The sequence below is a fragment of the Phoca vitulina genome, unplaced genomic scaffold (assembly GCF_004348235.1).
Source record: "Phoca vitulina isolate PV1807 unplaced genomic scaffold, GSC_HSeal_1.0 scaffold8, whole genome shotgun sequence".
NCBI lineage: Eukaryota > Metazoa > Chordata > Mammalia > Carnivora > Phocidae > Phoca > Phoca vitulina.
The window spans coordinates 37,406,495-37,418,912 of record NW_022589711.1 but is presented as its reverse complement, the minus strand read 5'-3'; the positions used below and the strand labels follow the sequence as shown (position 1 = coordinate 37,418,912).

Sequence of the window (12,418 nt, the reverse complement as noted above, 5' to 3'; positions counted from 1 at the left end):
CTAGAAGTAATTGTTAGTCGTGGTCTCTTTTTTTTTTTATTATGTTATGTTAATCACCATACATTACATCATTAGTTTTTGATTTACTGATCCATGATTCATTGTTTGCATATAACACCCAGTGCTCCATTCAGTACGTGCCATCTTTAATACCCATCACCAGGCTAACCCATCCCCCCACCCCCTCCCCTCTAGCACCCTCAGTTTGTTTCTCAGAGTCCATAGTCTCATGATTCGTCTCCCGCTCCGATTTCCCCCCCTTCATTTTTCCCTTCCTGCTATCTTCTTTTTTTTTTTTTTAACATATAATGTATTATTTGTTTCAGAGGTATAGGTCTGTGATTCAACAGTCTTATATAATTCACAGCACTCACCATAGCACATACCCTCCCCAATGTCTATCACCCAGCCACCCCATCCCTCCCACCCCGCACCACTCCAGCAACCCTCAGTTTGTTTCCTGAGATTAAGATTCCTCATATCAGTGAGATCATATGATACATGTCTTTCTCTGATTGGCTTATTCCGCTCAGCATAATACCCTCCAGTTCCATCCACGTCATTGCAAATGGCAAGATTTTATTCCTTTTGATGGCTGCATAATATTCCATTTTGTGTGTGTGTGTGTGTGTGTGTGTGTGTGTGTGTGTGTGTGTGTATACCACATCTTTATCCATTCACCTATCAATGGACATCTTGGCTCTTTCCTTTGTTTGGCTATTGTGGACATTGCTGCTATAAACATCTGGGTTCATGTACCCCTTCGGATCCCTACATTTGTATCTTTGGGGTTAATACCCAGTAGTGCAATAGCTGGGTCGTATGGTAGCTCAATTTTCAACTCTTTGAGGAACCTCCATACTGTTTTCCAGAGTGGCTGCACCAGTTTGCATTCCCACCAACAGTGTAGGAGGGTTCCCCTTTCTCCGCAACCCGCCAACATCTGTCATTTCCTGACTTGTTAATTTTAGCCATTCTGACTGGTGTGAGGTGGTATCTCATTGAGGTTTTGATTTGGATTCCCTGATGCCGAGCAATGTTGAGCACTTTTTCATGTGTCTGTTGGCCATTTGGATGTCTTCTTTGGAAAAAAATCTGTTCATGTCTTCTGCCCAATTCTTGATTGGATCATTTGTTCTTTGGGTGTTGAGTTTGATAAGTGCTTTATAGATTTTGGATACAAGCCCTTTATCTGATATGTCATTTGCAGATATCTTCTCCCGTTCTGTCAGTTGTCTTTTGGTTTTGTTGACTGTTTCCTTTGCTGTGCAAAAGCTTTTTATCTTGATGAAGTCCCAATAGTTCATTTTTGCCCTTGCTTCCCTTGCCTTTGGTGATGTTTCTAGGAAGAAGTTGCTGCTGCTGAGGTCAAAGAGGTTGCTGCCTGTGTTCTTTAGGATTTACATGGACTCCTGTCTCACATTTAGGTCTTTCATCCATTTTGAGTCTATTTTTGTGTGAGGTGTAAGGAAATGGTCCAGTTTCATTCTTCTGCATGTGGCTGTCCAATTTTCCCAACACCATTTGTTGAAGAGACTGTCTTTTTTCCATTGGACATTGTTTCCTGCTTTGTCGAAGATTATTTGACCATAGAGGTGAGGGTCCATTTCTGGGCTCTCTATTCTGTTCCATTGATCTATGTGTCTGTTTTTGCACCAGTACCATACTGTCTTGTTGATGACAGCTTTGTAATAGAGCTTGAAGTCTGGAATTGTGATGCCACCAGCTTTGCTTTGCTTTTTCAACATTCCTCTGGCTATTCGGGGTCTTTTCTGGTTCCATACAAATTTTAGGATTATTTGTTCCATTTCTTTGAAAAAAGTTAATGGTATTTTGATAGGGATTGCATTAAATGTGTAGATTGTTCTAGGTAGCATTGACATCTTAACAATATTTGTTCTTCCAGCCCATGAGCATGGAATGTTTTTCCATTTCTTTGTGTCTTCCTCAATTTCTTTCATGAGTATTTTATAGTTTTCTGAGTACAGATTCTTTGCCTCTTTGGTTAGATTTATTCCTAGGTATCTTAAGGTTTTGGGTGCAATTGTAAATGGGATCGACTCCTTAATTTCTCTTTCTTCTGTCTTGTTGTTGGTGTATAGGAATGCCACTGATTTCTGTGCATTGATTTTATATCCTGCCACTTTACTGAATTCCTGTATGAGTTCTAGCAGTTTTGGGGTGGAGTCTTTTGGGTTTTCCACATAAAGTATCATATCATCTGCAAAGAGTGAAAGTTTGACTTCTTCTTTGCTGATTTGGATGCCTTTTATTTCTTTTTGTTGTCTGATTGCTGTGGCTAGGACTTCTAAAACTGTGTTGAATAGCAGTGGTGATCCTGCCGTGTTCCTGACCTTAGGGGGAAAGCTCTCAGTTTTTCCCCATTGAGAATGATATTCGCTGTGGGTTTTTCATAGATGGCTTTTATGATATTGAGGTATGTACCCTCTATCCCTATACTCTAAAGAGTTTTGATCAAGAAAGAATGCTGTACTTTGTCAAATGCTTTTTCTGCATCTATTGAGAGGATCATATGGTTCTTGTTCTTTCTTTTATTAATATATCGTATCACATTGATTGATTTGCGGATGTTGAACCAACCTTGCAGCCCAGGGATAAATCCCACTTGGTCGTGGTGAATAATCCTTTTAATGTCCTGTTGGATCCTAGTAGCTAGTATTTTGGTGAGAATTTTTGCATCCATGTTCATCAAGGATATTGGTCTGTAATTCTCCTTTTTGATGGGGTCTTTGTCTGGTTTTGGGATCAAAGTAATGGTGGCCTCATAAAATGAGTTTGGAAGTTTTCCTTCCATTTCTATTTTTTGGAACAGTTTCAGAAGAATAGGTATTAATTCTTCTTTAAATGTTTGGTAGAATTACCCTGAGAAACCATCTGGCCCTGGGCTTTTGTTTGTTGGGAGATTTTTGATGACTGATTCAATTTCCTTAGTGGTTATAGGTCTGTTCAGGTTTTCTATTTCTTCCTGGTTCAGTTTGGTAGTTGATACATCTCTAGGAATGCATCCATTTTTTCCAGATTATCTAATTTGCTGGCATATAGTTGCTCATACTATGTTCTTATAATTGTATTTCTTTGGTTTTGGTAGTGATCTCTCCTCTTTCATTCATGATTCTATTTATTTGGGTCATTTCTCTTTTCTTTTTGATAAGTCTGGCCAGGGATTTATCAATCTTGTTAATTCTTGCAAAGAACCAGCTCTTAGTTTCATTGATCTGTTCTACTGTTCTTTTGGTTTCTATTTCATTGATTTCTGCTCTGATCTTTATTATTTCTCTTCTCCTGCTGGATTTAGGCTTTAATTGCTGTTCTTTCTCCAGCTCCTTTAGGTGTAGGGTTAGGTTGTGTATTTGAGACCTTTCTTGTTTCTGGAGAAAGGCTTGTATTGTGTGTACTTTCCTCTTAGGACTGCCTTAGCTGCATCCCAAAGATTTTGAACAGTTGTGTTTTCATTTTCATTTGTTTCCATGAATTTTTTTAATTCTTCTTTTATTTCCTGGTTGACCTTTTCATTCTTTAGTAGGATGCTCTTTAGCCTCCATGTATTTGAGTTCTTTCCCACTTTCCTCTTGTGATTGAGTTCTAGTTTCAAAGCATTGTGGTCCAAAAATATGCAAGGAAGGGTCCCAATCTTTTGGTACCAGTGGAGACCTGATTTGTGACCTAGGATGTGATCTATTCTGGAGAATGTTCCGTGGGCAGTAGAGAAGAATGTGTATTCTGTTGCTTTGGGATGGAATGTTCTGAATATATCTGTGAAGTCCATCTGGTCCAGTGTGTCATTTAAAGTCTTTATTTCCTTGTTGATCTTTTGCTTAGATGATCTGTCTATTTCAGTGAGGGGGGTTTTAAAGTCCCCCACTATTATTGTATTGTTGTCAATGTGTTTCTTTGCTTTTGTTATTAATTGGCTTATATAATTGGCTGCTCCCATGTTAGGGGCATAGATATTTACAGTTGTTAGATCTTGTTGGATAGACCCTTTAAGTAGGATATAGTGTCCTTCCTCATCTCTTATTATAGTCTTTGGTTTAAAATCTAATTTGTCTGATATAAGGATTGCCACCCCAGCTTTCTTTTGGTGTCCATTAGCATGGTAAATGGTTTTCCACCCCCTCACTTTCAATCTGGGGGTGTCTTTGGGTCTAAAATGAGTCTCTTGCAGACAGCATATTGATGGGTCTTGTTTTTTTATCCAATCTGATACTCTGTGTCTTTTGATTGGGGCATTTAGCCTATTTACATTCAGGATAACTATTGAAAGATATGAATTTAGTGCCATTGTATTGCCCGTAAAGTGACTGTTACTGTATATTGTCTGTGTTCCTTTCTGGTCTATGTTGCTTTTAGGCTCTCTCTTTGCTTAGAGGACCTCTTTCAATATTTCTTGTAGGGCTGGTTTCGTGTTTGCAAATTCCTTTAGTTTTTGTTTGTCCTGGAAGCTTTTTATCTCTCCTTTTGTTTTCAATGACAGCCTAGCTGGATATAGTATTCTTGGCTGCATATTTTTCTCATTTAGTGCTCGGAATATATCATGCCAGTCCTTTCTGGCCTGCCAGGTCTCTGTGGATGGGTCTGTTGCCAACTAATGTTTCTACCATTATAGGTTACAGCTCTCTTGTCCCGAGCTCTTTCAGGATTTTCTCTTTGTCTCTGAGACTAGTAAGTTTTACTATTAGATGTCGGGGTGTTGACCTATTTTTATTGATTTTGAGGGGGGTTCTGTGTGCCTCCTGGATTTTGATGCCTGTTTCCTTCCCCAAATTAGGCAAGTTCTCTGCTATAATTTGTTCCAATATTCCTTCTGCCCCTCTCTTCCTTCTTCTTCTGGGATCCCAATTATTCTAATATTGTTTCATCTTATGGTATCACTTATCTCTCGAATTCTGCCCTCATGATCCAGTCGTTGTTTATCTCTCTTTTTCTCAGCTTCTTTATTTTCTATCATTTGGTCTTCTATATCACTAATTCTGTCTTCTGCCTCATTTATCCTAGCAGTTAGAACCTCCATTTTTTATTGCACCTCATTAGTAGCCTTTTTGATTTCGACTTGGTTACATTTTAGTTCTTTTATTTCTCCAGAAAGGGTTTCTCTATCTTCCATGGTTTTTTCAAGCCCCGCTAGTATCTTTAAAATCGTCATTCTGCACTCTAGTTCCGACATCTTACTCATGTCCGTATTGATTAGGTCCCTGACAGTCGGTACTGCCTCTTGTTCTTTATTTTGAGGTGATTTTTTCCGTCTTGTCATTTTATCGAGCAGAGAATAGATGAATCAGAGAACAAAATGCTAACAGGGTAACAACGACCCCAGAAAAATATACACTAAACAAATCAGAAGAGACCTGAAACCGGGGGAAAAGAAAGGGAAAGAAAGAAAAAAGAAAAAGGTAAAACAAACAAACAAACAAAAACAAAAACAAAAAAAACAGACTATGATCAAATATGATCAGGCTGCTGCATAGATCAGTGCCACACACTAGATTTTGGGTGTATTTTGGTCTGTTAGAAGAAAGTGCCTCCCAAAATTTTAAAGAAAGAAAAGCTTATATATGTACAAAAATAAGGGTAAATATGATGGATGGAATATGACTGTAAAGATGAAAATTATAAAGTTATAAAAGATTTTATAAAAGGAATTGATAAGATGTTGGTTGGAAAAAGAAAGAAGAGGATTTAAAAAAAAAAGAGAGAGAATGTGATCAGGCAGGAGACTAGAACAAAGCCATACACTAGAGATTTAAGGTATATTTTGGTCTGTTAGGAGAAACTGTATCCCAAAATTTTAAAGAGAGAACAACTCATATATATATACCAAAAATAAAGTTAACTACTGTGAAGGGATAGGATATGACTCTTCCAGAAAGTGGTCGCTTTTCTGTTCAGAGAGTTGCTGCTATTCTTTTCTTTGATCTCCTGTTGAGTTCATAGGTGTTCAGAATGGTTTGATCCCTATCTAGCTGAATTCCTGGGACCAGGCGAAATTTAGGTCTCCTACTCCTCTGCCATCTTGCTCCTCCAGGTTCAGTCGTGGTCTCTTGATAGGGGGTATTTAACAGTTTTAAATTGAACTGCTCTGAAAACCTGTAACCATCTCTACCCTCCCCACCACTATCCTTCTGACTCGAGAACTTCCCCTTAAGGGAGAAAAAACAAATGTTTTGAAGCTAAATCTAGAAATTAAAAAGGAAAACAAGGAGAAGAAAAGCTACTGGCCACTCAGAAATTAGTGAGTTTTCATTCTTTATGTGGCTAAGCCAATTTCACCTCTTGTTTCCTCATCAGTGAGAAGTGCCTGCCTAGGGAGCAAATTCTTAGGATTCTAAGAGATAAGAAATAAAAGCCAATTTTTCTGAGGCCCTCAATACATTTTAATTTCTGGCACCACTGACCAAAATAAAATTCAAAAGCAAGAGGGTGATTGCAGAGGTGACTAAAAATGTACAACCTCACCCACCGGGAGTGTCCAGATGCTCACCTGAATGTCAGTTTCAGGCATCCTCTTTCATCAGAAAACATGTGTTGTCTTGGACAAGGAACCCCTTAAAATTTAAAATGGCACATGTTTGAATCTTAACCATATTAAAAATAATTTTCACATATTTTATTTTCTTCATTTTCAAATGTCATTTTTATTGGTTCTTCCTTTTATATGTAATCAGCATCCTTTAACAGTAGCAAGGAGTTAAATGTTTGCAGAATAGTTGTGGCTCACTGAAAAAATAAATTTCACACCTACTTTAGAGCTCATGTTGTATTCCCTTTGCTGAAAATGACTCTTGCATGGAAACTGTTCTCAAACTCTGAGCTTTAGCCTGATCTGTCTTCTGAGAGAAGCAGTGTTCCAGTGTGGGGCTGCAGTCTGCACAAATGTATGTGATACATATGGAAAATACTGTGTGTAGAAATAACCTGCCCAAAATCAATGACTCCTAACTTTTCAGGACTCATTTGTGCCTTTTTTTTTTCAGTGTTTTCACTGCTTTTTAGAAACTATTTCAAAAAATTTCTGTGTCAGGATAACATTGCATTAGTCCATAACTTCATATTTTTAGACCCCCTATAATTAAAAAAGGATGTTAATTTGGTTGACTCAGTAATATAAAATTATGTTTGTAATATTTGACATAATTAGCTACCAAACAACTCATTTTACCAATTCTTTCCTTAGCACCATATCCAGATTTGCCAAATTGTATATTTGAAGTGGTGCTCCTTGTAGGCATATTCTTCAACTGTTAAACTATCCCATGGATGGAGTCTCTTCAATGTTGATGTGGCCAGTGTGGTTTAAGGCCAGTGTCTCTGGGGTAACAGGTTAGTATGGGGTTTCTCAACAGCAACACTATGGCCATTTTGGACCAGGTAATTCTTTTTGGGGTGTGGGTGGGTGCTGGTCTGTGCATTGTAGACATTTAGCAGTCTTCCTAGCTTCTACTCACCAGGTGCCAATAGCACCCTTCACTTGTGATCATCAAAATTGCTTCCAGACATTGTCAGTTGTCCTTTAGGAGGGAGGGGGCAAAATTGTCCCCTGGTTAAAAACCACTGAATTAGCAGTATGCATACCTACAACCAGAACCATGGTTTTTGTTGTTGATTTGTTTTTGTTGTTGTTTTTAAGGGAGAAACTTCTTATCTGGATGAAAAAGTTGGTAGTTCTCAGCTGTGGATTTCGTCCATAGAACTGTGATGGGTTCTCTTTTAAATGTCAAATTACATAGGCAGGACTCAGAGTTTCCTTTAATGATATGTGTTAGAGAAAGGGTTCTAAGATTCGACATAGATGTATATTTTATTCTTTTTATTTATTTATTGGCCTCCTTATTATGGTGATCTTTCTGAAAGGCAGATCAAGCTGGCACACTGCTATTGACTTAACTAAATTCCCCTTTCAACATTTACTTGCTTCAAACAGTTTAATAGTTGATATTTTACCCTTAGTAGCATGTAGTTAAAGAGAGAGTCAGTGAAAACTAAAACTGACAGGTAAATCCATCCTGGCTTTGAGACAGAAAGATGGCAAATAAACAAGCAGAGATGCACTCCACTCATTTCAGAAGGTCAGAAACCAGAAGCGAAGTTTGGAGATCACTAGCCAAACAAAGAGACCAAAGTTTTGCTTAACTAACCTTATTTCAGTAACTTTCAAAGATTCAGAGAGGCAGCCTCATATTGACTGTATAAAACTCAGCCCTCACAGTAAGCACGGGAAGCCTGCACTGCTATTACACCATTCTCACAGATGAGAACCCTGGGCTACTGAGGTCAGCAGCTTCATCAAAGTCACACAGCCTGCAAGATGTAGACGCAAGTTCCAAATTAGCCAGTACTCCATAGTTGTTGGTCTTCTGAAGTCCTTTACATTATTTCAGAGTTGAAAGGGAAACTGATGGGCTGATATTTCAAGCATCCATGAACAGGATAGTTATGCAAAAGAATAAATGAAGAAAATAGACCCTTCAGATTTAGGGAAGGGAGATGATCAAGAAAAAGGGCTACTTACATACTTAATAATCAGCTATGTTATTGTATGATGCTATTTTAAAAATATATAATATTTACAAAATTTTCATAGAATATCTGTTCCATCTACAGCATCTCAAAGTGTTTTCTAATGCCTCATTTCCATTTGCAGATTGAAAGATTATTTTGCTTTTGAGCATGGTTGGCCTGCAACAGCTAATTTCCAGTCTCCTTCATTAACTGTCAGATAATGCTCTCTCATAAATACTTTTTCCAGAAAACACAAGAACTTAGACCATAAAGAAGTCAGATGCCATTATCTTTTTTAATTATGAATTTCCAAGCATCTTTTTTGTATACTGTACCCACTAAAACATTCATAGGTCTGGAATACTGTGGTTGAAAAATTATCTTGATACTTAAAATTTTCTGAGCATCAATATTAGTCAATATGTAAATACCCTTAGTTCTTAATTTATATCCTGTAACATTCACTAAAACATTTGGGTCACCTCTTTTGATTATTTGTAATTTAAAAAAATAATGCCAAAATGATGTTTCATTCACCCTGTTCTCTAATTTACTGGCTGGAGGTAAGGTATTTTGTGCTGGAAGAGGAGCAGAGGGGTGGGCACTTTAAGAGCATAGAGTAGACCCATTTCTTCCCAACTGTGTTTAATCACAGCAGCCTGCAATTAGATCACATTTTGGTTGATATCAGAATAAGCTGATCCAATCCACTGGTTACCTTCAAGTCTAATGACATCCATGACATCCATGTTTCTAGAAATGATGAAATTAACTATGTAGACTCATTCTTTTAAAAATTATTTTGCTTACAGTTGTGCTGTGCTTATCAAGGCCATTCTTCATGAACCTAGCAAAGTTACTTTTGATAAACATTTTAAGAGGGTGATTATCATGCAGGAGGGAAATTCTGATGTAGCTTTAAAAAATAAAGAATTTTTCATTTTATTCTTTTATGTATTTCATAGGTAATCTAAACTATCTCAGTAGCTTTGATTATTTTCTACCTATATTTTTAATTATCTTGCCCAGCTCATATCTGCTTTTAGTATTTGCATCTCACTGGAAAAAGTATTGCTAGTTTGTCTCTTTGTAAAGCATTGTTACAGATTGGATTTCTACCCATGAATCACCAGAGTCTGTCCTATTTCTAAAGAGAACTTCATGGATAGTTTTTAAAAAGAAAGCCAAGGTTTATCATGTTATTCTAGATACTCTAAAACCCCATTTAAGATGCCTGCTTATTCCTTGAGGATGAAGAGAACAGTGTCTCCTCTTTTATTTAAGAAGTCTTCAGCAATTTACCAATCCCTAGCATGTGTAAAATCACAGAACAGAATCACTGTTCTCAGATTCTGAACTTGGAGTTCCTGATAATTGAACCATGGTTGCCAAATAAGAGAAGGGTTTTGAAAGCTATCACCACTTACCAGAAGTTTTTATAAGCAAAGAGAATCATACTTCTTTCTGTCTGCATACAAAAAGAAGTGGCTAATTAATCTTTGTTGCTAGGTGAATTAACTATATCCAGAAGAAATAGGCAACTTGTAGAAAGAAAGTCTAACAGGTATTTTAGAATTCTATCATGATACAATTTAGTAACTGATGTTGGTGAGTAGATTGCTATTGTGGTTTATAACAGGAGAACCACTGTTAACTTGTAATATATCTCCTGAGGGAGAGGAGATCAAATCATTCTTGACTGCGGAAAGTATATTGTATCTCTTCAACAAGGCAATGTGTTTGGGGCTGATGGAGGTCCACTCTAGATAGCGTTATGACCACTGCTGAGAACTAGATAGACTCTCTACTCCTCATAGGAAGAGAGACATTGGGTAAAAGGAAATAAATCGAGGAAAATAAGTGGGAAAGAAACTGGGATCGGGGATCTGGATGTGTAATCATGATAGATTACCACAAGTAAAAACCAGGGAATTTTAAGGGACAAAAGAGGCATGGGGTCCATTTAGGATAGTGACAGTATCTAAAGCATCCAGTCTGATCTCATCAGGCTGGTACAGCTGAAGGAAGAACTCAATAAAAGTTTGTTGAGTGCGTTAATAAACACAAACACCCAGAGCTGCAAGATCACTAGTCCATAAGCTCAGAGAGTGGAGAAAATCAGACTTACTAAGAAGATGCCATGGCAGCCAGTTATTAAGAAATGTCAATATGACGTCAGCTAAATAACGTTTATCAACAACCATGTCATTTGCATGTTTCTCATAGTCAATGAATTGTTATGATGTCACAAAATAACTTGTTCTCTACCAACTTATATTATATTAATCCAGTTTGAATTCTTTAATGACTGCCTTGTGTAAGAAACTCTGGAATGTTACATCATAGGGTCATGGTACTCTAAGAGCAGAGGGTTTTATATAAAGGAAGTATAACTTTTATTTTCATTACTTCTCTTAACAGTGACTAATTTAGTAATTTTCAAGGCCTTTTTGCCTGAAAGAGCTCAGTGGCCTTCAAGTCCCTTTCTTAGTTAAGACTTAAAGCTATCCTTTTTATATATTTGGATATTTTGGTTGTCTATGTTCACACTGCCACCTTTCTGCACACCTGCACAAGTACTGTGCCCCCCGGCTTAGCTTTTTTCTGCTCAGGGAAATTTAATTCTGTCCAAGTATATCCATACTTGGATAATTTATTGTGGACTTCTTGTTTCAGATTATTGATCCATGCATTCAGCAAAACTTAACTGAGTTTCCACTATATGCCAGGCAAAATATGGGATGCTGGGGTGACCAAGTCATTTATAAATGTATTAAGCAAGGTTAGTCCTATTACCAATTCCTAAGGAATCCTAACTTGTTCTCTATGTTCACCGCTGTCCATTAGCCTTTAACTTGATCTAAGCTTATTTTGTTTCCTTGCAATATTATACAAAACCATGGTGACACCAGTTTTCTCACTTTGACCTTCTACAGTGCATATATAAAGCAGCTGCTTAGTGGCTCACAGACACAAATTTAACTCAAGAGCCACAGGCCTAGTCTAGTACTATATGTAGATGTGTGTGAATGTGTGCATTTGTGTGTGTGCATGCGCGTGTGCTTTCAGAAAAAGGGTGAGTAGTAAACCTATGAGAACTGTTTCCCACAAATCCAGTTCAAGTAGTGCTTCAAGAATTATACACAGGTGTTCCTCCATTGGTGCTGAGGCTGTCCTTTGGTTAGTTTTGTTGTAATGATGGGCTTCATAGTAATATATTGATTTAGTACTACATTTGTTTCTAAACTCCAGTATTGTTTAATTTCTTCTCCTTGAGGTTGGTATATCTTTAGGCTCTTAGTTACTTGGTTTTTAGCATTCATCCTAATGTTCTGTCCAAAGTATAGTAAAGGTTTCCTTGTGCTTCAGTTCACTACAGTGCTTGAGAGGGAGTTACCGTAAGTAATGATTTTGCTTTATTCCTTGGCAGTGCAACCACAAACTAAACAGTGGTTCAAAATCTCAGGTTTTGCAAGGGATTGTGGGAGATTATATGCAGCCTCAGGGAACTGCTAAAATGTTCAGATTAATTGCCTAGATTCAAGTTCATGAGTCTCATGAACATTTACTTTTGAGTTAGAAAAAACTCTAAAATTACTAAATCACTATTAAATGTCAGGGTAAACCACAGGGTTTTATTGGAGGAAAATGGCATCCATTAAGAAGCAAAATTCTAATATCTAAGATAGAGTTAATGTGGAATAGCACATGCAAGGGCAGCTGAAACCTGTGGCAGTAATTTTGGCCTCTGGAGACTGTTCCATGTAGCTGCTCTTTCCTTTTCCAGATTCACATTATGGACACATTTTTGTTTATTCACATGAGTAGACAAACTCATGAAATGGTCTCAAGCAGCAAATGGTTTTGGAAGTCAGAGAGAGTGAACTCATCTTTGGTTTAT

The 12,418-nt window shown here is 37.4% G+C and overlaps 1 protein-coding gene across 15 annotated transcripts in view; it reads left to right on the top strand.

The window, feature by feature from the left end:
- The window catches only part of ZBTB20 (zinc finger and BTB domain containing 20), a 797,562-nt gene that overhangs the window by 447,005 nt on the left and 338,139 nt on the right, over positions 1-12,418 (top strand). The window contains exon 1 of one of the 15 annotated variants that reach the window (XM_032406593.1): positions 5,971-7,338. The exons of the other annotated variants lie outside the window; for them this stretch is intronic. The gene's annotated coding sequence lies outside the window, so the exon portion shown is untranslated. Of the gene's footprint in view, positions 1-5,970; positions 7,339-12,418 lie in introns of those variants that run through there. 15 annotated transcript variants of the gene reach the window in all.